Below are 22,791 nucleotides of genomic sequence, written 5' to 3'. Positions count from 1 at the left end.
AATAACTCTAATGCACTGTGGAATTAAAAAAAAAATCACATGAGGGATGCCTGGTGGCTCAGTCTGTTAAGCATCTGCCTTTGGTTCAGGTCATGATCCTAGGGTTTTGGGATTGAGCCTGCATTGGGCTCCTTGCTCAGCAGGGAGATTGCTTCTCCCTCTGCCTGCTGTTCCCACTGCTGGTACTCTCTCTCTCTCTCTCTGACAAGTAAATAAAATCTACTTAAAAAAAAAAAAAAAACCCACCATTAGTTCCAAAACCCCAGGAAATTCAAAGAAAGATTAAATTACAAATCTAGGGATACCTGGGTAGGCTCAGTTGGTTAAGCGGCTGCCTTTGGCTTGGGTCATGATCCCAGGGTCCTGGGATCAAGTCCCACATCGGGCTCCTTGCTTAACGGGGAGCCTGCTTCTCCCTCTGCCTCTACCTGCCTCTCTGTCTGCCTGTGCTCGCTTGAGCTCTCTTCCTCTGCCTCTGGCAAATAAATAAATAAAATCTTAAAAAAAAAAAAAACTACAAATCTAAAGAATTTTTTAAGTGACTGATCAAACTACAAAACTCGATCTTTCAAAATACATATTAAGCATGATATGATTTAATCTTTTTTCCTTTGAGCTGTAAGTAAAACCAGAAAAGACTTCCTTTTAGTTAAATTTTTACCTTTTTAAAAAAGGTTAAAGGTGCTGTGGGGAACCTGGGTGGCTCAGTCAGTTGAGCATCCGGGTCTTGATTTCAGCTCATGTCATGATCTCAGGGTCATGGGATGGAGCACTGCATTGGGCTCTGTACTCAGTGGGAGTCTGTTTGAGATTCTCTCTCTCTCCCTCTCCCTCTGCACCACCTACCTCTCTCTCTCTTCAAATAAATACATAAATCTTTAAAAAGTTTATATGGGCTGTGTCACCACTAGGATAAATAAGCTGTTCTGTGGAATGCCTGGCTGGCTTAGTTGGTAGAGCATGTGACTCTCCATCTCAGGGTTGTGAGTTTGAGCCCCACACTGGGTGTAGAGATTACTTAAAAAATAAAATCATTTTTTTTAAAGATTTTATTTATTTATTTGACAGAGAGAGATCACAAGTAGGCAGAGAGGCAGGCAGAGAGAGAGAAAGGGAAGCAGACCCCCCGCTGAGCAGAGAGCCCGATGCGGGACTCGGTCCGAGGACCCTGAGATCATGACCCGAGCCGAAGGCAGCGGCTTAACCCACTGAGCCACCCAGGCGCCCCAATAAAATCATTTTTGAAAAAAGGATAAAGAGGCTATTTGGGCCAGAAAGGATCACAAAATATTAAATCTTGGGGCGCCTGGGTGGCTCAGTGGTTTGGGCTGCTGCCTTCGGCTAGGGTCATGATCTCAGGGTCCTGGGATCGAGCCCCGCATCGGGCTCTCTGCTCCGCAGGAAGCCTGCTTCTCTCTCTCTCTCTCTCTCTCTCTCTCTCTCTCTGCCTGCCTCTCTGCCTACTTGTAATCTCTGTCTGTCAAATAAATAAATAAAATCTTAAAAAAAAAAAAAAAAAAAAAAAAGAAGAAGTATTTGTAATATTCCGTAACTACGTGGTCTGGTAATAGGAATGGAATTTAAAGTTACACAATGAACTTCCTTTTTCCTTGTAACCATGTATCTCTATAGAGATCTTTCCCATTGCAAAGGGTGAGGCCCTCTGTTGAGTCTGTATCCAGGGCCAGAAACCTGCTGGACCTACCAAAAGAATATCTTGATATTAGAGAATCGAAAGATGGTCTTCATCATAATCATCATGACCAGTAACTAGGAACACTTGAAACCGTGAAATTGCAACTGTTTGACTTTTTTTGACCTGAAAAAACCAGTTTTAGCCTAAAACTATGCCCTAGGAGATGAGTTCCTGAGGACACTAGAAAGCGAAACATACACATACAGCTCTCCAAGGGGTTTGCGGTAACTGGATTAGAAGGAAGCTTCTATCTCCCTCACAGAATCTAACCTCCGTTTGACAAAGGATGGAAACTACCAACAGGAAAAGGGCAGGTGGGTCTCCTAGCCTCGTCTTGTTTACCCCACGTCATTGTCCCTCTTCAGTGCTGGCCTTTGGATTCACTCCTTGAAAATTCTGACCCCTTCACAGGTGTACTCCTCCCTTCCTTTTAACTCTGTGACACTCACAGATGCCTTTCTTTTATTCACAAAGGTAGCTAAATTTCTGTGCTCAAGAATTTGGGACACCTGCCTGGCTTAGGTGGCAAAACATGTGACTCTTCATCTCAGGGTCATGAGTTTGAGCCTCACACGGAGGGGTAGAGATTACTAAAAAAAAAAAAAAAAGTAAACAAAAAAATGGCAGGAGTGAGTGAATTAGGGATAAAAGATCAGGGAGAAGTGGGAAGAAGATTAGGAGACAAGAGTTGGGGTGGGCATTTTTGAAACCACAAATGGATCATTTTTTTACAATCAAGAAATTGAATGACAATAATGACCAGAAAAGAAAGAGACAATAACAAATTTTCTCTACTGAACTTTATATATGCATTCCTATAAATAAAAAATTAAAAATTAAATAAGATAAATATTACAGTACAGGAAAGGAAAGGAAAAAGCACAACCGTTTATTTGAAAGATTTTATACATACCTACCAACCTGAACTTTGATCCCTTAATTATACCTTAACATAATAATATTTTGTGTAAATAATTGTCCAGTAACTGGGTAAATTTTAATAAAATTGAACTACCTGCAAAAGGGAGAATGAAGTGTGATTCAAATGCAGAAATGAAGTAATTCAAATTCTGTTTGTCTATATAATTATTACTATCTATAAAGTATTATCATTATTTATTTAAAATCTACTGTTTGAACACAGAATATGTAATAACACAAAGGTTGGAGACAAGAACTGAGCGAGAAGGGAGCTAAGATCATTCTGAGCCTCTATGAACTTACTCCTGAAACAAATGCATATAGCTGAGACCATGTGTTCTAGGAGTCCGCGGCATCACTGAATTCTACCACTTTACCTCGATGTAGAATACCAGGTTTATTAAAGGATAACTAATAAAAATGTGTCAGTTTGAGGCTATTAAAATCTTTCACCAGTAACCACAGCAAATCTTTAGAACCAAGAGCAAGACTTTTTAGATGAGTAGGTTATTGCTTGCATTGTTCAGAATTACTGGCACATAATGATAGTGAAAATCAAGCCACATTTAATCAATTTTATTTTCGTTTTAAAAATGCAGACTACAGGGGCACCTGAGTGGTTCAGTTAAGTGTCTGCCTTCAGCTTAGGTCATGATTCCAGGGTCCTGGGATACAGACTCACATGGAGCTTCCTGCGCAGTGGGGAGTCTGCTTCTCCCTCTCCCTCTGCCCCTCCCCTCCACTTGTGCTCTCTTTTTTTCAAATAAATAAATAAAATCTTTAAAAAATACAAGACTACAGGGTTACCTGTGGCTGGCCCAGTCGGTAGAGTATGTGACCTTTGATCTTGGGATCATGAGCTCAAGCCCCATGTTAGGCATAGGGTTTACTTATTTAAAAATGCAGACTACAGGGACGCCTGGGTGGCTCAGTTGGTTAAGCAGCTGCCTTCGGCTCAGGTCATGATCCCAGCGTCCTGGGATCGAGTCCCACATCAGGCTCCTTACTCGGCGGGGAGCCTGCTTCTCCCTCTGCCTCTGCCTGCCATTCTGTCTGCCTGTGCTCGCTCTCTCCCCCCCTCTCTCTCTGATAAATAAATAAAATCTTTAAAAAAAAAATGCAGACTACACACTCCTTTATTACAAATAGAAATATTAATAATATAATTTCAACTTGTTTGCTTTGTTGTATAGTTAAATTTGCTATTCACTATAAAGTCTTCACTAAAGACTTAAAAGCGGGGCGCCTGGGTGGCTCAGTGGGTTAAAGCCTCTGCCTTTGGCTCAGGTCATGATCCCAGGGGCCTGGGATCGAGCCCTGCTTCTTCCACTCTCTTTGCCTGCTTCTCTGCGTACTTGTGATCTCTGTCTGTCATATAAATAAATAAATAATCTTTAAAAAAGACTTAAAAGCGACAATTGAGAAATCAAGTAGAATATGCACAACCAGAGAACATGATCTACAAAATCCCTAAAGTGCACAGCACACAGTCATATCCAGTTCATGCCCACTGTGGGCTGAATTGTGTATTCCCCAGCCCTGCAAATTCATATGTCAAAGCCCTAACCTCCAAGGTAATTGTATTTGGAGACAAGGCCTATAAGGATGTAATTAATGTCAAATAAGGTCATAAGGATGGAGTCCTCATCCATAGGATTGGATGAGGAGAAGAGAGAGATGATGTCTCTCCACACACATAAACCAAGGAAAGCCCGTGTAAGGACATAGGAAGAAGGCAGCTGTCTGCAAGGCAGGAAAAGTACTCTCACCAGGACTGAATTTATGGGCAACTTGGTCTTGGACTCCCCAGCCTCCAGAACTACTGGGAATAATTTTCTGCTGTTTAAACCATGTAGCCTGTGGTATTTTGTACGGCAGCCTTAGCAGACTAGTACACTGTCCCTTGTAGTGAACTCTGCCTTTGTCCTTAACGGGAGTTGATAGAAGAGGTAGCTTTAATCATGGGGCATACTCAGCCCATAACAAGTAAAGCAAGAACATCTGGGGCCTTAGAATGCCTGACTGGAGATGGCTATAGACTTGGTGAGATGGGCTCCATGAGGAAGTGGGTGCCTCCATGCCAGCTTTCCTTCCGCCCCAGTTTATGAGTCAATTTGTGTCTATAGGTACAGCTGCACATATGTGCACTCGTGTATATTTTGTTATGCTTTCTAATATCTTTGGAATCAAGACATTTTAAATATATCATACAGTGAGTCCAAGAAAAATGAAGGGGGAGGCATTAAAGAGAATAACCATAGAAGCAAGCAGAGGAGGTAATAGACCAGAAAAGAAGAGGAGTAAAGGAGATGAAAAGAAGTGGTGGAGGAAACACAAATAGCATGCCTTCCCTGCGTGCACAACAACCAGCAACGTGAAGGCGACTGAAGAGTACGCTGGGTCAAGAAAAAGTCAACAGAGTAAGAAAGTTGCAATGAGGGGCCCCTGACCTCCTATATTATTCATTTCTTTAAAAAAAAAAAAAAAAGTTCTTTAAAAAAAAAAGTTCTAGATTAGGGACACCTGGTGGCTCAGTCAGCTAAGCATCTGACCCTTGGTCTCCTCAGATCTTGATCTTAGGGTCGTGAGTTCAAGCCCCAACTTGGGCTCCATGCTGGGTGTGGAGCCTACGTATAACAAATAATAAAATAAAATAAAATAGGAGTGCCTGAGTGGCTCAGTCGGTTAAGGGTCCAACTTTTTATTTCAGCTCAGGTCATGATCTCAGGGATGTGAGATCAAGCCCCATGTCAGGCTCTGCTTTGGGTGTGGAGCCTGCTTGAGATTCTCTCTCTCTCTCCCCCTTCCTCTCTCCTTTTCTCTCCCTATCATAAATAAGTTCATTTATTTATTTACATATTAAAAAATAAAAAGTTTCTAGATTTAGAAAAAAAAATTCCCCTGGGGCGCCTGGCTGGCTGAGTTAGAGAAGCATATGACTCTTAAACTTTGGGTTGTGAGTTCAAGGAAGGAAACAAATAGGGTCCACGATGGAGAACAGATATGATGGTCAGGGAAACCCTGAGTAAGAAGGTAGCTCTTAAGCTGAGCCTTGAAAGATAGGGAACCAGTGCTGTGAAGGGTGAGGAAAAAATGTTACAGAGGGGGCAAATCTGTAGGAGGGTTGAACTGAATGCATACAGCATGAGGTCAATCTGTGGCAGCCACGGATTGCTTCCTGGAGGTACACAGTCTCCAAAGAAAGCCAACTCATTTCCCCACAGAGGACTTCCGTGGTGAGACGTCAGTCACCTTGAACCAGCTCCTGTCCCAATGTGTGCACAGCTCCAGCCACACTCACTGATTAGGTACATCAAACAAAGAAAGCTGCCATGAAAATCACCTTTATTCTGATTCCTCCCCTGCCCCTGCTGCTATGCTTCCACACTTGAGTTTGGTCAGGGCCTTCCAACAGTCCGCTTTCCTATGGAGGAAAATTCAAATTGAGCTGTAGACATTATTCCCGCGTGTAAGACAAAATTACCAAAAGAAAAGCAAAAGCCTGAAACAATCTCTATTTTCTTAGTGTGAAGAATCCCCCAATAGGGATGTCTATTTTAAGGAACTTGAACAAAAGGCTCTGAGGGCTGACTGGTAATTCTGCAAATGACTCTACCAGCTACACACGGCCACCAGACCGAGACAAACCACTGAGGCTCCATCTACCATTTTTTCTCAAGGAGTCAGCTATGTCTTTGACTTGCTCCAACCTAAACATGTATCTGAATGAGGGGACCAAATTGCCAAACACAGTCCTGTTTTCCTCACATAATATAATGCCTGGGAGACTTTTCTATTTATTTACTGCTCCACCAAAGCAGCTAAGGGACTTGTGTGACAAAGTGAGCTTCTAAACAAAAGTAACGTCCTGCAGATCCAAATTTTAACCACTACTTGTATGAAGACATTGTTAAATTCAAAGAGGAGGTTATAAAATTTCATTATATATATATATTTCATATATATACATATACATATACATATATACACACAAAAAAAACAGTTTATACACAAACATAAGTGCATATACATATCTATACACTATACACAGATACATACATATATATAATATAGATGAAATGCAAATTATTGAAAGGATATATACCAAAATGTTACAGTTATCTCTCTTTGGATGATGGGGTTATAAGTGACTTTTATTTCCTCGTTACCTTTATTTTCTAAATTTTCTATAACAACCAGGTGGTGTTTTGGTAATAAAAGTGAAAGTTTGGGTTTTTAAAAATTTAATTCTCCGGGTGCCTGGGTGGCTTAGTGGGTTAAGCTGCTGCCTTCGGCTCAGGTCATGATCTCAGGGTCCTGGGATCGAGTCCCGCATCGGGCTCTCTGCTCAGCAGGGAGTGTGCTTCCTCCTCTCTCTCTCTCTGCCTGCCTCTCTGCCTACTTGTGATCCCTCTGTGTCAAATGAATAAATAAAATCTTTTAAAAAAAATAAAAAAATAAAAATTTAATTCTCCAATATATTAACTCTATGGAAATCCCATATAACCACCAGTTACAATGCACAACTCTGTGTTTTTCCCAAAGTCCTAAGTCTTATTAAATAGTACTTTCTTGGGACTGCTCTATGAAAATAACTAAGTGATGATAGTAATTCCCGCTTCAGGCAGAGGTTTGGGAAGAGAGATTCAACCTCCTCCAGGTCTTTGAAATTGAAGCAGACACATAGCCAGTTCTGGGCCCTAAGTTGGCCCTTATTAGGAAAAGGTACTTTAGTGGAGCCCATTCTGGGCTGGCCACAAACCACCTACATTTGTGTATGTGTGGTAAAATAGACATAACATGAAATTTGCCATTGTAATCATTTTTTTAAGAGGAGAGGAGGGGCAGATGGAGAAAAAAATCTTAAGCAGGGTCCATGCCCCATGTGGAGCCTGACTTCACAACCCTGACATCATGACCTAAGCCAAAATCAAGAGTCAGTTGCCTAACTGACTGAGCCACCTACATGCCCCTACCATTGTAATAATTTTTAAGTATGCAATTCAATGGCATTAAGTACCTTAACAATGTTGTGCGACCATCTCCACTATCTGTTTCTGGAACTTTTCCATTATCCCCAACAGAAACTCTATTCCCATTAAACACTAACCTCTTGATTCCCCTTCTGGCCCTGCATACTGCTGCCCCCACCCCTGGCAACCACTTTTCTACTTTCTCTCTCCAAGAGTTGATTACTCGTGTAAATGGAATTATACAATATTTGTCCTTTTGTGTATGGCTTATTTCTCTTAGCATAATGTTTTCAAGGCTCATCCATGTGGTAGCATGTGACAGAATTTCCTTCTTTTTTGTGGCTAAGTAATATCCCATTGTATGTATGTACCACATTTTGTTTATCCATTCATCAATTGATGAATTTGGGTTGTTTCCACCGCTAGGTCATTGTGACTAATACTATTACAAACATTAGTGTACAAGAATCTGTACAAGTCTCTACTTTGAATTTTCTGGGGTATTTACCTAGGAGTGAAATTGATGAGTAATGAGGTAATTCTGTTTAACTTTTCGAGGAACTGCCAAACTGTTTTCCCATAGCAGCTGTGCCATTTTATATTCCCACCAGCAAGGCACGAGGGTTCCAATTTCTCCACATCTTTGCCAACACTTGTTGTTTTCCATTTTTGCTCTGCCTTTTTCCGTTCATTATAGTGACCCCACAGGGTGTGAGAGCCACCCACATTTTATATGTCCTATGTATCCTTAGAAGACACACTACCAATAAATAATTATGCTTATTTGTTAAGATTTGTCACACTAAGTAATATTTGGCCCAGGGAAGTTGAAAAGTCAAGTTTGCTGTTTACTTTCCCACACCAGGACACCTCCTAAACACTTCATGTAGGAAAACAGGAGTGGAACTAGCCGGCCATGGGAAAAGTGACAAGTGGGGACAGAAAGAGTTGGAGGGAAACATGGAAGAGAGCAAACATGGAGCCCAGAGGAACCAAGAAAGCCAAAAGGACACAGTATGAAGATAAAAGATAAAAAAGGAAGAAAAGAGAAAGAGTTAAGGAGTGGGGGAGCAAGGAGACCAAAACTCAAAGGAGATTTTACCCAAACAGAAATATCACTAACTGTCACTCACCCAGACCAGGCCTGCCTCCAGAAAAGCCAGTTTGGCAGCTTAGAAAGAGGAGAGGATAAAAGTCAAAGATTCAGATTTGAGCATTAAAAAACATATCTGGGCATGACCCTTTTACATTTTGATCTTTTTTGGTTACTTTGTTAATCCCTTACACTGCTTTGAGTGATTTCTGAAATTAACCAGGGCATTACATAATCACAAAATTATTCAGGCATCTGCAGTGAAACTGCTTCCACCAGTTTTCAAAAATAGATGTCTGGGTGTGTGCAGCCAGGTAATTATCAGACTTGTAGGTCTCCTATGCCATTCTATCCCACAAAAGCATTTTGTCCATCAATGACACACCTTACATTTTAAAAGATTTAAACATTTTTTTCATTTCCTATTTTTTTCTAGATTGTTAGATTTTTAATAGAAGCCTTCTATTTTAACCACAAAGAAGGAACTTCTGGGGCACCTGACTGGCTCAGTCTGTATAGCATGAGACTCTTGGTCTTGGGGTCAAGAGTTTGAGCCCCAAGTTGGGTGTAGTGAGTTACTTAAAAGAAGAAAGAGTTGGGGCGCCTGGGTGGCTCAATGGGTTAAGCCGCTGCCTTTGGCTCAGGTCATGATCTCAGGGTCCTGGGATCCAGTCCCGCATCAGGCTCTCTGCTCAGCAGGGAGCCTGCTTCCTCCTCTCTCTCTCTGCCTGCTTCTCTGCCTACTTGTGATCTTTCTCTGTCAAATAAATAAATAAAATCTTAAAAAAAAAAAAAAGAAGAAGAAGAAAGAGTTAATTTCTAAACCTCAAATAAATTAGAAGTGTATGTAACACTTTTTGTTGCAAAAATTACCTCCTTTTCCTAATGACTCATTTCCTCTATTTCACACCTGACTTTGGTGGGTTTAAAAGAGATTTTTTTTTTTAAGATTTTATTTATTTATTTGACAGAGCAAGAGAGACAGCAAGAGAGGGAACACAAGCAGCGGCAGTGGGAGAGGGAGAAGCAGTCTTCCCGCCAAGCAGGGAGCCAGATGCAGGGCTCAATCCCAGGACCCTGGAATCATGACCTGAGTTGAAGACAGACACTTAACAACTAAGCCGTCCAGGTGCCCCAAAAGAGATTTTTTAAATCTTAAAACACTTAATGAAAAACATTCTTCCTGAAAAAATATGTTTAATTCTCTCGAAATGTTTGTCATTAAAAAATAATAATAATAAATAAATAAAGAAAGAAAGAAAGAAAGAAAGAAAGAAAGAAAGAAAGAAAGAAAGGCGTGCCTGGGTAGCTAAGTTGGTTTAGCATCTGCCTTCAGCTCAGATCATGATCCCAGGGTCCTGGGTCAGGCTCCCTGCTAAGCAGGGAGTCTGCTTTGCCCTCTGCCCCTCCCCGCAATGGTCCACTCTATCTCTCTCTCTCTCTCTTAAATAAATAAACAAAATCTTAAAAAACTAAATAAAGAAATAGAAAAATTCTAAATAGAACCCTAATCCTTTATGCTACATTCCCAAACTAATTTAATTTCTAGGCATAACAAACTGGACATCCTTGGAGACATTCAGGAAAACCTAGTGTGCTCAAGGACATAATATAGGTGATTTAGGAAGACAAAAATCCCTCTGAGTCAGCACTGGGACAATATTGTTTATACTTAAAAACATAGATAAGGCATACTCTCAAGCTGAAATTTTAAGGTGTCAAGTAAGCATTATCTCATCGATTAGTATGTGACATTTTCCAACATATTTATTTACAACTCATTTTCTCTTTCTTAATCTCTCCTAGGGTCCTTTTTGATATCATCAACCAATTTCTCTATACCAGAGTATCAACTAAACACTGTCTTTTTTTTTTTTTTAAGATTTTGTATTTATTTATTTGACAGAGAGAGATCACAAGTAGGCAGAGAGGCAGGCAGAGAGAGAGAGAGAGGAGGAAGCAGGCTCCCTGCTGAGCAGAGAGCCCGATGCTGGACTCGATCCCAGGACCCTGAGATCATGACCTGAGCCGAAGGCAGCGGCTTAACCCACTGAGCCACCCAGGCGCCCCTCAACTAAACACTGTTAATCAAGCCCCTTTCATGAACATCACACTGACAGACATCGTGAGAATTGGAAATGAGAGAAAGCGTATTTTTGGTGCTTAGAGAAGTGACTTTTTAACAATGTTTCACAAGAGCTATGTAGCCTGTGTTTGTGTATGCATGTTTTGGCTTCTGTTAAATTATTTAAATGCTTGTCTCTCCAAATACAATCTACATGTAAATTCCTGAAGATAGGAATAAAAATTATCCAGAAAGCTGGTTTTATTCTTCCATGGAGCCCTCTTAGTGCAAGAAATACTTGTGGATATGTATAAAAAGATGGGCCACAACTTACAATATCATGAGGTTCTATAGTTTAATAGTTAGTTTTAGGGACTCAGCACAAGATTTCCAATCGGTAGTTCATGGGCACATGGCTGGCTCAGTCAGGAGAGCATGCAACTCTTGATTTTGGGACTGTGAGTCCAAGCCCCAAGTTGGGTGTAGAGATTACTCAAAAATAAAATCCTTTAAAAAATACATAAAATAAATAAAATTGGTTGTTCAATGACCAAACTGGTAAAAATGGGAGTGTAGTAGCCAAACCCACAGCACTGGAATTTGAATTTTTTAAAAATATTTTATTTATTTATTTGACAGAGAGAGATCACAAGTAGGCAGACAGGCAAGCAGATGGAGAGGCGGAAGCAAGCTCCCCGCCAAGGAGAGAGCCCAATGTGGGCCTTGATCCCAGGACCCTAAGCCGAATGCAGTGGCCCAACCTTCTGAGCCACCCAGGCACCCCTGGAAATTGAATTTTAAGACTATAGAGGTCTTCCATGATGCCTGGGTGGCTCAGTGGTTAAGCATTGACTCTTGATTTTTGCTCAGGTCATGATCTCAGGGTCTGGGATTAAATCCCATGCGGGGCTCCCCACTCAGTGCTCAGCGGGGAGTCTGCTTCAGATTCTCTCTCCCTCTACTTCTTCCCCTCCCCGTGTTCTCTGTCTCTCTCAAATAAATAAATAAATCTTAAGGAAAAAACCAAACTATGTAGGGATACCTGCTGGCTCAGTTTGTACTGAGAGTACAGATCAGCGTGTGACTCTTGATCTGGGGGTCGTGAGTTTGAGGCCCACATTGGGGATAGTGTTTATTGGAAAAAAAAAAGTATAATCTTAAATTAAAATAATCGGATTCTTAAATAAAAAAAATGTAAAGTGTAGGAGAGGGGAAAAGTATCCATAAGGATACTTTTGGTACAAACAACAGGAACCAACTCTGGGGGAGCCTGATATATAACAGAATACAATCAGTGAAGCAGTGAAACAGAGGAACACAAAATATACTAGAAGAGCACAAGTTGGAGAAAGGACATGGAACATTCCTAAGAGGCTGTTTCACTTAAGGTGACTCGTAGAGAACAAACCCATTCGTAGGCAGACAAGAGGAGAGAAGCCATCCAAAAAAAGGTGGCAGCCCTTGTAAATGTGGGGAAATAAGAGGTTGTCTTGAGACATTTGGTGAATGGCTGCAGTTTAGTATGGCAGGAAGTAAAGGTTCAAGTATTCGTTCATTGATTTAAAATATTTATTGATTAATTATATTTCTTTTTAATTAATTGTTTTATTTTTTAATTTTTAATTTAAAATATTTTATTTTTTATTTTTAAAAAAATTTTATTTATTTATTTGACAGAGAGAGAGAGACAGTGAAAGAAGAAACACAAGCAGTGGGAGTGGGAGAGGGAGAAGCAGACGTCCCCCTGAGCAGGGATCCCAGGACCCTAGGATCATGACCTGAGCTGAAGGCAGACACCTAACAACTGAGCCACCCAGGTGCCCCTAAAATATTTTAAATTAATAGTTTAAATTAATAGTTTAATATTTTTTAAAGTTTAAATGAATATTTTAATTTTTATTTATTAATATTTATTAATATTCTAAATTAATATTAGATTAATATTAAGACCAAGAGCTTACATTAATAAATATTTGAATTAATATTTTAAATAATGTTTTAAATTAAATTATTAATTTAAATTAATATATTTATTGAACATTTCCTATGTGCTAGTGTGATGAATATCTTTTTAGCTACCAGGTATCCATTTTCCCTTCCTAACATCATTGTATTCCTTTCAAGAAATTACCTCACTTCCATCAGGGAAATACAAAACAAAACCACAATGAGATACCACCTCACAACAGTCAGAATGGCTAAAATTAACAAGTCAGGAAACGACAGATGTTGGAGAGGATGCAGAGAAAGGGGAACCCTCCTACACTGTTGGTGGGAATGCAAGCTGGTGCAGCCACTCTGAAAAACAGCATGGAGGTTCCTCAACAAGTGAAAATAGAGCTACCCTACAACCCAGCAATTGCACTATTGGGTATTTACCCTAAAGATACAAATGTAGTGTTCTGAAGGGGCACATGCACCAAAATGTTTATAGCAGCAATGTCCACAATAGTCAAACTATGGAAAGAACCTAGATATCTATCAACAGACAAATGGATAAAGAAGCTGTGATACACACACACACACACACACACACACACACACACACACATATATATAATGGAATACTATACAGCCGTCAAAAGAAATGAAATCTTGCCATTTGCAACAACGTGGATGGAGCTAGAGGATATTATGTTGAGTGAAATAAGTAAATCAGAGAAAGACAATTATCATATGATCTCCCTGATATGAGGACGTAGAGATGCAACGTCGGGGGTTGGGGGTAGGGAAGGAAAAAAAATGAAACAAGATGGGATCGGGAGGGAGACAAACCGTAAGAGATTCGTATTCTCACAAAACAAACAGGGTTGCTGAGGGGAAGGAGATATGGAGAGGGTGGTTGGGTTATGGACATTGGGGAAGGTATGTGATATGGTGAGTGCTGTGAGGTATACAAGTCCGAAGATTGGTAGACCTGTACCCCTAGAGCAAATAATACATTATATGTTAATAAAAACAATCGACATTTTAAAAACTAATTTTAAAACATGGTTAAGGAGCACCTGGCTGGCTCAGTAGGTTAAGAACCTAACCCTCACCCAGGGTGCCTGGGTGGCTCAGTGGGTTTAAAGCCTCTGTCTTCAGCTGGGGTCATGATCCCAGGGTCCTGGAATCAAACCCCGCATCGGGCTCTATGCTCCGAGCCTGCTTCCTCCTCTTTTTCTGCTTGCCTCTATGCCTACTTGTGATCTCTGTCTGTTAGATAAAGAAATAAAATCTTTAAAAAAAAAAAAAAAAAAAAAGAACCTAACTCTCGGTTTTGGCTCAAGTCATGATCTTGGGGTCTTGAGATTGAGCACCCTGTCAGGCTCTGTGCTTAGTAGGGGAGTCTGCTTGAGATTCTGTCTCTCTCCCTCTGTCCCTCCACCCTGTTCTCTGTTCATGCCCCCCATCTCTGTCTAAAATAAGTAATTCTTTAAAAAAAAAAAAAAGAGAGAGAGAAATTACCTCACTTCCATTGGCTGGTTATATGGGACTTATCAGGGGCCTCGCTGTCATGGCTAGGCAGGGGCATAGCTATAATTGGATATTCCTTCTTGAACTTTGCCCAAAGAGACAGAAAATAGTTGAACTTCATTCCATTTGTTCCAGCTTTGAGATTTTCTCTCCACTTCTGTTTCCTGTCTCTCAAGGATAGCCCTGTGCCCTTCCTACTTCTAGTCTCACCATTCTTCCCATTGGCTCTATGAACTGATATCCCTTCTCTAAATCCCCTTTGGTTTAAGTTGATCGGATCTCAGTCTTCCACTATTGATAGAAGACTCTAACCAATATAGCCAGTCTCCTTCTTAGCAATGAAAATGCACAACTAGGGGGGCGCCTGGGTGGCTCAGTGGTTAAGCTGCTGCCTTTGGCTCAGGTCATGATCTCAGGGTCCTGGGATCAAGTCCCGCATTGGGCTCTCTGCTCAGCAGGGAGCCTACTTCCTCCTCCTCTCTCTCTCTGCCTGCCTCTCTGCCTACTTGTGATTTCTCTCTGTCAAATAAATAAATAAAATCTTTAAAAAAAAAAAAAAAAAAAAAAAAGAAAATGCACAACTAGGGCGCCTGGGTGGCTCAGTGGGTTAAGCCGCTGCCTTCGGCTCAGGTCATGATCTCAGGGTCCTGGGATCGAGTCCCGCATTGTGCTCTCTGCTCAGCAGGGAGCCTGCTTCCATCTCTCTCTCTCTCTCTGCCTGCCTCTCCATCTACTTGTGATCTCTCTCTATCAAATAAATAAATAAAATCTTTGAAAAAAAAAAAGAAAATGCACAACTAAAAAAGATGTGGTTCTTTTTATTTTTTTTATTTTTTTTTTTTAAAGATTTTATTTATTTATCAGAGAGAGAGACGGGGAGAGAGCAAGCACAGGCAGACAGAATGGCAGGCAGAGGCAGAGGGAGAAGCAGGCTCCCCGCTGAGCAAGGAGCCCGATGTGGGACTCGATCCCAGGACGCTGGGATCATGACCTGAGCTGAAGGCAGCTGCTTAACCAACTGAGCCACCCAGGCGTCCCAATTTTTTAAAGATTTTATTTATTTATTTGACAGACAGAGATTACAAGTAGGCAGAGAGGCAGTCAGAGAGAGGAGGAAACAGGCTCCCTGTCGAGCAGAGAGCCCGATGTGGGGCTCAATCCCAGGACCCTGGGATCATGACCTGAGCCGAAGGCAGAGGCTTTAACCCACTGAGCCACCCAGGTGCCCCAAAAAGATGTGGTTCTTAAAATCAGTCAAGCAATCAATAAAATGTGGTTCTTATTCCTAAGGAAGCATTTTTTCCAGAATAGGTACAGGGAGTAGTGAGGATTATATCAATCAATATAACTGAGTTACATAAAAGATAAAATGAGAGCAGATGGAGAACAATCCTAAGTCAGTCTGAGAAGATCAAGGCAGGCTTCAGAGAAGAGAAACTCTTGCTCTTTATCCTGAAGAAGTAGAAATTTATGGATAGAGAAGTGTGGAAGGATGTACCAAGAAAAGAACCATATGCAAGAAGGAAAACTCATGGCTTCTTTGGGGGAAGTGCAAGTATATTTTGGAATGTGGAAAAGACCAGATAGGATTCAGATATGTTTGGAATTTATCCTATAAATGGTGACAGGTCATTCATGAATTTTAGCTAGCAGAATAATATGGTCTGATTTATATTTAGAAATATAACTCTGGGGACGCCTGGGTGGCTCAGTTGGTTAAGCGGTTGCCTTCGGCTCAGGTCATGATCCCAGCGTCCTCGGATGGAGTCCCACATGGGGCTCCTTGCTCAGCGGGGAGCCTGCTTCTCCCTCTGCCTCTGCTGTCACTCGGCCTGCCTGTGTTCACTCTCTCTCTCTCTCTCTCTGGCAAATAAATAAATAAAATCTTAAAAAAAAGAAAGAAAGAAAGAAAGAAAGATAACTCTGCAGGGGTGCTTGGGTGGCTCAGTGGGTTAAAGCCTCTGCCTTCAGCTCAGGTCATGATGCCAGGGTCCTGGTATCGAGCCCCACATCGGGCTCTCTGCTCAGCAGGGAGCCTGCTTCCACCCCTCTCTCTCTCTGCCTACTTGTGATCTCTGTCAAATAAATAAAATCTTTTTAAAAAAAGAAATATAACTCTGCAGACTATTGAGGATAGAGTGGAAGAAGGTAAGAGATGAGAAGGTGAAAGTGTGTGAGGCGGAGGGCAGCGAGGGGGAGGAGGGAAGCATTGGACTGGAAGCAGAGGCTAGAGAAACAAAAAGCACAAATTCAGCAAAGTGCAGCAGGAAGGACAGAGGGCAGACATATTTCAAAAGGTAATTGATAGACTTGAAATCTGTTGTCGGTAGGAACAGAGGGGTGAGGGTGATGGTCTGAGATGAAAAACCAATCAGTGGTAACTGGTAATAACCAAGCTAGGGCATGGAGGGAAGAGGCAGGTTTGGGAAAAGATAATGTGGCTCCTCCAGGAGGTAATCTCTGTATGTTAGGCCTAGAGCTCAAGAGATATGGATGTGGGAGTTCTCATGAGCCAGTAATTAAAGGAAAAGAATTAGATGAAATTGCCTGGGAGAGTATGTGTAATGAGAAAAGGGCCTCGATGGAAGCTTGATGTGATATGTAGCAAGCCTTCAAAGATGACCCCAAGGAACCACGCCTTCCACTCTTCAAGCCCTTGTCTAGTCCTTCTCACACTGACTCTGAGCGGGTAGTGTTCTATCGCTTGTGAGGATAACTACACAACTCCATACATTTGCCAAAACTCATCAGACAGTACACCTAAAAAGGGTAAATTTTACTATATGTTAAATACACTTCAATAAACCTGACTTAAAAAGTTTAAAAGAGGAATAAAACAAATGAGAAACTATGTGATATTCTAGTTCTATTATCTCCAGTGTCCTTGTGAAGCAGAATTTTAGTGAGGGGAAAATAAGGTACAGATGTAGTTAGAAGGTCGTACAAAAGGAATATATCACGTAGAAGAGATATATTAGAAGTCATGTAAAAATCTTATAGCTCTGAATTTGAATTGAAAGTATCAGTATGACTCAGGAAATATTTTATCAAAAAAGTAAGGAAGGATGGGAAGCCTGGGTGGCTCAGTCGGTTAAGCTGCTGCCTTCAGCTTAGGTCATGATCCCAGGGTCCTGGGATCGAGTCCCCCATTAGGCTCCTTGCTCAGCAGAGAACCTGCTTCTCTCTCCACTTCTGCCTGCCACTCTGCCTCCTTGTGTGCTCTCCCTCTCTCTCTCTCTCTCTGACAAATAAACAAACAAATAAAATATTTTTTAAAAGGTTGGAGGGAAAGAAGGAAAAGGAAGAAAAGAAAGAAAGAAGGAAGGAGAGGAGGCAGGGAGAAAGAAAGGAAGGAGGAAGGAAGAATAAAAGGGAAAAAGGAAAGGGAAGAGAAAGAGAAAGAAAGCAGAAGAAAAGAAACAATGACCAATCCAATAGCAATGAATAACCCTAGAACCAAATGTGGCCTTGAAATATCATTTCCCACTAAAAAACCCCAACAGAACAGGGGCTCCTGACTGGCTCAGTCAGAAGAGCTTGAGCTGCATGTTTGGTGTAGAGATTACTATAATAATAATAATAATAATAATAATAATAATAGTAAGGCTTTTGGGGGAAAAGGCTGATCTAGGACTAAGAAAATGTATATGATGAGTCTGGAAAATTACATTATACCAAAGAAAGAAAAAAAACTATCAAAAATTTTAGAAGTCAGTGGGGGTGCCTTGGTGGCTCAGTGGGTTAAAGCCTCTGCCTTGGCTCAGGTCATGATCTCAGTATCCTGGGATTGAGCCCCGCATTGGGCTCTCTGCTCAGCAGGGAGCCTGTTTCCTCCTCTCTCTGACTGCCTGCCTCTCTGCCTACTTAGGATCTCTTTCTGTCAAATAAGTAAATAAAATCTTAAAAAAAATTTTAAAAGTCAATAAATAAAAAATGTTGGTGAGGATATGGAAAAAAATCTATCAAAAATTGATAGAATAAAAAAAGATTGATAAAGTCATGTTAAAAGGATTTGGAATCTAATTTGAAGACATTCCTGTTGACCAAAGATGGGTCATTTTAAGATAAAAATATATTTAAATCCATGTGTTTCATAATAGTGTTAAAGAAACATTTGGTCATCTTGGAAGGATGCTTGAGCACCAACTCTTTACCTTGAAAACTGGTAAATAAAAAGACTCAAGAATTGATCTTGCCTGAGGTGCCTGGGTGGCTCAGTAGGTTAAGTGCCTGACTCTTTTTTTTTTTTTTTTAAGATTTTTATTTCTTTGACAGAGAGAGATATAGCAAGAAAGGGAACACAAGCAGGCAGAGTGGGAGAAGGAGAAGCAGGCTTCCTGCTGAGTGGGGAGTCTGATGGGGGACTCTATCCCATTACCCTGGGATCATGAACTGAGCCAAAGGCAGATGCTTAATGACTGATCCACCCAGGCAACCAGGTACCCAAGTGCTTGACTCTTGATCTTAGCTCAGGTCTTGATCTCAGGGTTGTGAGTTCTAAGCCCCACATTAAGCTCACTTAAAAAAAAGAAAAAAGTGGATCTTGCCTTTCCCATAGCTATGTCACTAGATAGCCAAATAAATAATGATAGAAAGTATAAACACATCTAGATGCATCTCAACAATAAAATTAAGAAGAGATGATAGAATTGGAATATCATCATTTCACAACCCTTGATGAATCAGGCTGCAGTGGCTGTTGGCAACACAAAGAGAGAGCTACCTGGACAGTATGGGTTTCCTTATGAAGAAGACATCACCAACGACGAAGGACTCTTCCTCCCCAAGAAATCAAACTTTAATATCTAGACCCAACTATCAGTTTGCAGGAAGTATAGAGGGCAGAGGTTAATGATAAATAGATACATTTTGAAGTTATAGTCAACAAGAGCCTGATTCCAGGAAATTCTACAGATAAGTGATCTAGTTCTGTTTTGTTTTTAAGATTTATTTATTTATTTATTTGAGAGAGAAAGAGCAAGGGAGAGGGCAAGCAGGCTCCACAGTCAGCATGGAGCCCTACTCCAGGCTCGATCTCACAACCCTGAGATCACAACCTGAGCCGAAACCAAGAGTTAGGTGTTTAACTGACTGCACCACCCGGGCACCCCAATCCAGTTTTTTAAATACATAAATTGCAAGGGGAGAAAAGAGGTGAAGGGAAACTTTAATATTTAAAGAACTGAAGACATATTTTATAAAACAATAAACCCTATTGTGTTTAAGGATGCATAGTTGGACAATAAAACTGCAAATAAAAGAAAGGTAACAAGGGGGCACCTGGTTGACTCAGTTGGTTAAGCTTCTGCCTTTGGCTCAGGTCATGATCCCAGGATGCTGGGATTGAGCCCCTTGTCAGGCTCCCTACTTAGCATAGGGCCCTGCTTCTCCCTCTGCCGTTCCCCCTGGTTGTGTTCCCTCTCTCACTGTCAAATAAATAAATAAAATCTTAAAAAAAAAAAAAAAAAAGAAGGTAACAATGAATGTAAAAGTCAGGAGTGGTTACACTTTGTAGTGAGGGAGACGATTTGTGTTTACGAAGGGCCTACGAATGGCTTCTGGAGTGACGGTGAGGTATCGACTTTTTTCATGGAGGGTGATTACTGCAGTGTTTGCCTTATAATCATGTATTAAACTGTGTATTAGTTTTATGCTTTTTAAAAAATTGTTATAACTAAAAAGTATTATATATTTCAGGTGATGCAGTAAAGGTGTCTGCATCCCCATCTCCTAGAACAAGAAGAACAATATGAGAAACACACCCATGTGATCTGAATGTTCCCAGCAGTGATCCAGAGGGGACACTGAAAACATCACTGGAATAAATCTGAAATATTGTTACCACTTAACTTGGGATTTCACCTTTATGGAACTGATGAAAAGCACACAGCTTTTTTTTGTTTTTGTTTTTGTTTTTGTTTTTGTTTTTGTTTTTGTTTTGGAAAAATAAAGTCATGCCTTGCTAGAACTGACCAATCTGGAGTGACTAATTTTGTGACCTGATTGTGCAACTTGTGCTTAACAACTAAAAGATGAGCCTCCAGCTCCAATACCTTCCAGCTGACAGTTTCCTGGAGTTCGATGCCCCAGCTGATGAACTTCTCCTACTGAGAAAAAGATAGTGAGGGTAAGTTATTTTGTTACCTGCATTTTATAGGTTTATACATCTCCTAAAATGTAAAGTGACGGGATGCCTGGGCGGCTCAATTGGTTGGACGACTGCCTTTAGCCCAGGTCATGATCCCAAGTCCCAGGATCGAGTCCCACATTGGGCTCCCAGCTCCATGGGGAGTCTGCTTCTCCCTCTGACCTCCTCGCTCATGCTCTCTCTCACCGTCTCTCTCTCAAATAAATAAATAAAAATCTAAAAAAAAAAAAAAGTAAAGTGACACAACCACCTTGGAAAACGGGCAGTTTTTAGTAAACTCAAATATATACCTGTGACTCAGCGAATTCTAAGTAATTTCCCTAGAAAAATTAAAACATACATCCATGAAAAGTTGTACACAAAGAGTGGCTTCATTCACAACAGCCTGGAAAGATCTGGGAACAGTATGAACAATAGGAGAATGGATAAACAAATTATGCTACATCTATACGATGGAATTCTATTCAGCACAAAAAAGAACAATTATATGCAATAACATGGATAAATGTCGAAAACATGCTGAATGAGGGATCCTGGGTGGTTCAGTCTGTTAAGTGTCTGACTCTTGATTTTGGCTCAGGTTGATCTCAGGGATGTGAGATTGAACCCCACATGGGACTCCATGCTGGGTGTGGAGCCTGCTTAAGATTCTCTCTCTCTCTCTCTTTCTCCCTCTGCCCCTCCCCCACTTACCTCTCTTAAACAACAACAACAAAAAAAAGCAAAAAATACGCAGAATGAGGGGCACTTAACCGGCTCAGTTGGTAGAGTGTGTGATGCCTGATCTCTGGGTTGTAGGTTCAAGCCCCACATTGGGTGTAGAGGTTACAAAAAAAAAAAAAGAAGAAGAAGAAAAATGCTGAGGAAAGAAGCCAGACCCCACCCCCATACATATTGTATAAATTAAATAATATAAAAATAAATATAAATTTATTTATATAATATATATTTATATAATTTATATAAAATAAATATATGGTTATTGCTGGAGCATGAAGAAAATTATCCTTCCCAGGATGTTTTCTGGTTTAGAAAATTACATGTTATAAATCCCTTAGTTTGAGTAATTTTTATTAAGAGAAAACTAGTTTCTTTCCACCCTCACTTAGTAAACGTTGGACACTTACAGAATATCCATTAATTTGAAGAGTTACCAAATTCTCATGCCAGCCCTGAGAGAAACTGCCATCCTTGTCGTGAACAAGGGACAGGGAGGAAAAAAGGGAGAACATACCATTGATGGGATGATGGGGATAGTGTGACTTGAATACAGAAATATCTTTGATTTTTCACAGAAATATCTTGACTGTCACCTTGTCACCATGCCACAGAGACAGCCAGTTCTCCTGAAGCCCGTATGAGTGGAGAGATTCTCCAGCACCTGTGTCCTTCTGGGAATGATGGAAGCTAGCGGCAGTAGAAATCCGAGTGCTGTGGTTCCAATCAGAGATGTGTTTCCAGTTTCAGCTACGAGGGGGCAGAATTGCAGCAGCGGTAACGGTGGAGTGTTTCCAGAAACGGAGAAGCAGGAGCCAAAATTAGGCATCCAGCCAGCAGAAAGACAAGCAAAGGTACAGGCCAGGAAAGGCACAGGAAATATGGGCTCAGCAGAGCTGGTAGGCAAGAATGAGGGTGTGGACAGGCCAGGAGCTAACGCTGAGGTGGCAGTAGGCTTCTGAAAACCGCTGAGAGAGGCAGGCTGAGTAGGGCTTCCTCGACCCCCAGAACCTGACGTTGCCTCTGACAAGAGTTGCCAAGGTGTAGTTTCTGCAAACAAGAATCTGTCAGCCCAGATGTTCAAACATTTATTAAGGTTGGGGGTAGGGGGTGGATTCAACTAGGGAAGAACAGATTTCTGAGGGAACCTCCCAGGAAGGTTGGAGGGGATCCAGAAGCAAGTACAGACAGAAAATGGGGGTGGCCTATAAAAAGAGAGGGATGATTTTTCAGGGGAGTGGTGAAGAAATTCTCCTCGGTCAGTAAATTGATGATTAAAATCTTTCCAGCTTGCTTTTTCCTGATCCTAAAGCTTTGATCCCAATTAAAATGTAATGCCCAAGAAAAATGAGATACTTGGAGTACCTGTCAATCATTTATATTGTGGTATGAATAAGTGATTTATTAGGCAAATGTTAATTGAACATCTACTTTGTGGTGCTAGAGCTTGCATCCCAATGGAGCTAGACCAGCAGTAAACAAGTAAACACATAGATAAAATTTCAGATAGTGAAAAGGCAATGGGAGAAAAGATGTCAGGTAACAACAAAGAGAAAGACCAGGCAGGTTGAAAATCCTAGGAAAACTGTTTCTAAAGGCGATATTCAAACCAAGACCTAAATGCTGAGGAGTCCCCAAGGCAAAGATCTGTGGGAAGAACCTTCCAAGCAGAGAGGACAGCAGTATAAGGAGGGTTCAGGATTGTGTCATTTAGACTTT

At 40.9% G+C, this 22,791-nt stretch overlaps 1 long non-coding RNA gene across 1 annotated transcript; it reads left to right on the top strand.

The window, feature by feature from the left end:
• The first annotated feature begins 1,556 nt into the window (after positions 1-1,556).
• On the top strand, positions 1,557-22,420 carry LOC309860593. The gene is made up of 3 exons (XR_014309472.1): positions 1,557-2,010; positions 19,905-20,334; positions 21,651-22,420. It is a non-coding gene; the product is annotated as an uncharacterized lncRNA (long non-coding RNA).
• The last annotated feature ends 371 nt before the right edge of the window (positions 22,421-22,791 follow it).

This window comes from Mustela nivalis (assembly GCF_964662115.1).
Source record: "Mustela nivalis genome assembly, chromosome: 2".
Lineage (NCBI taxonomy): Eukaryota > Metazoa > Chordata > Mammalia > Carnivora > Mustelidae > Mustela > Mustela nivalis.
Note: the sequence above shows the minus strand (reverse complement) of the source record. Positions and strands in the feature narration are given on the sequence as shown.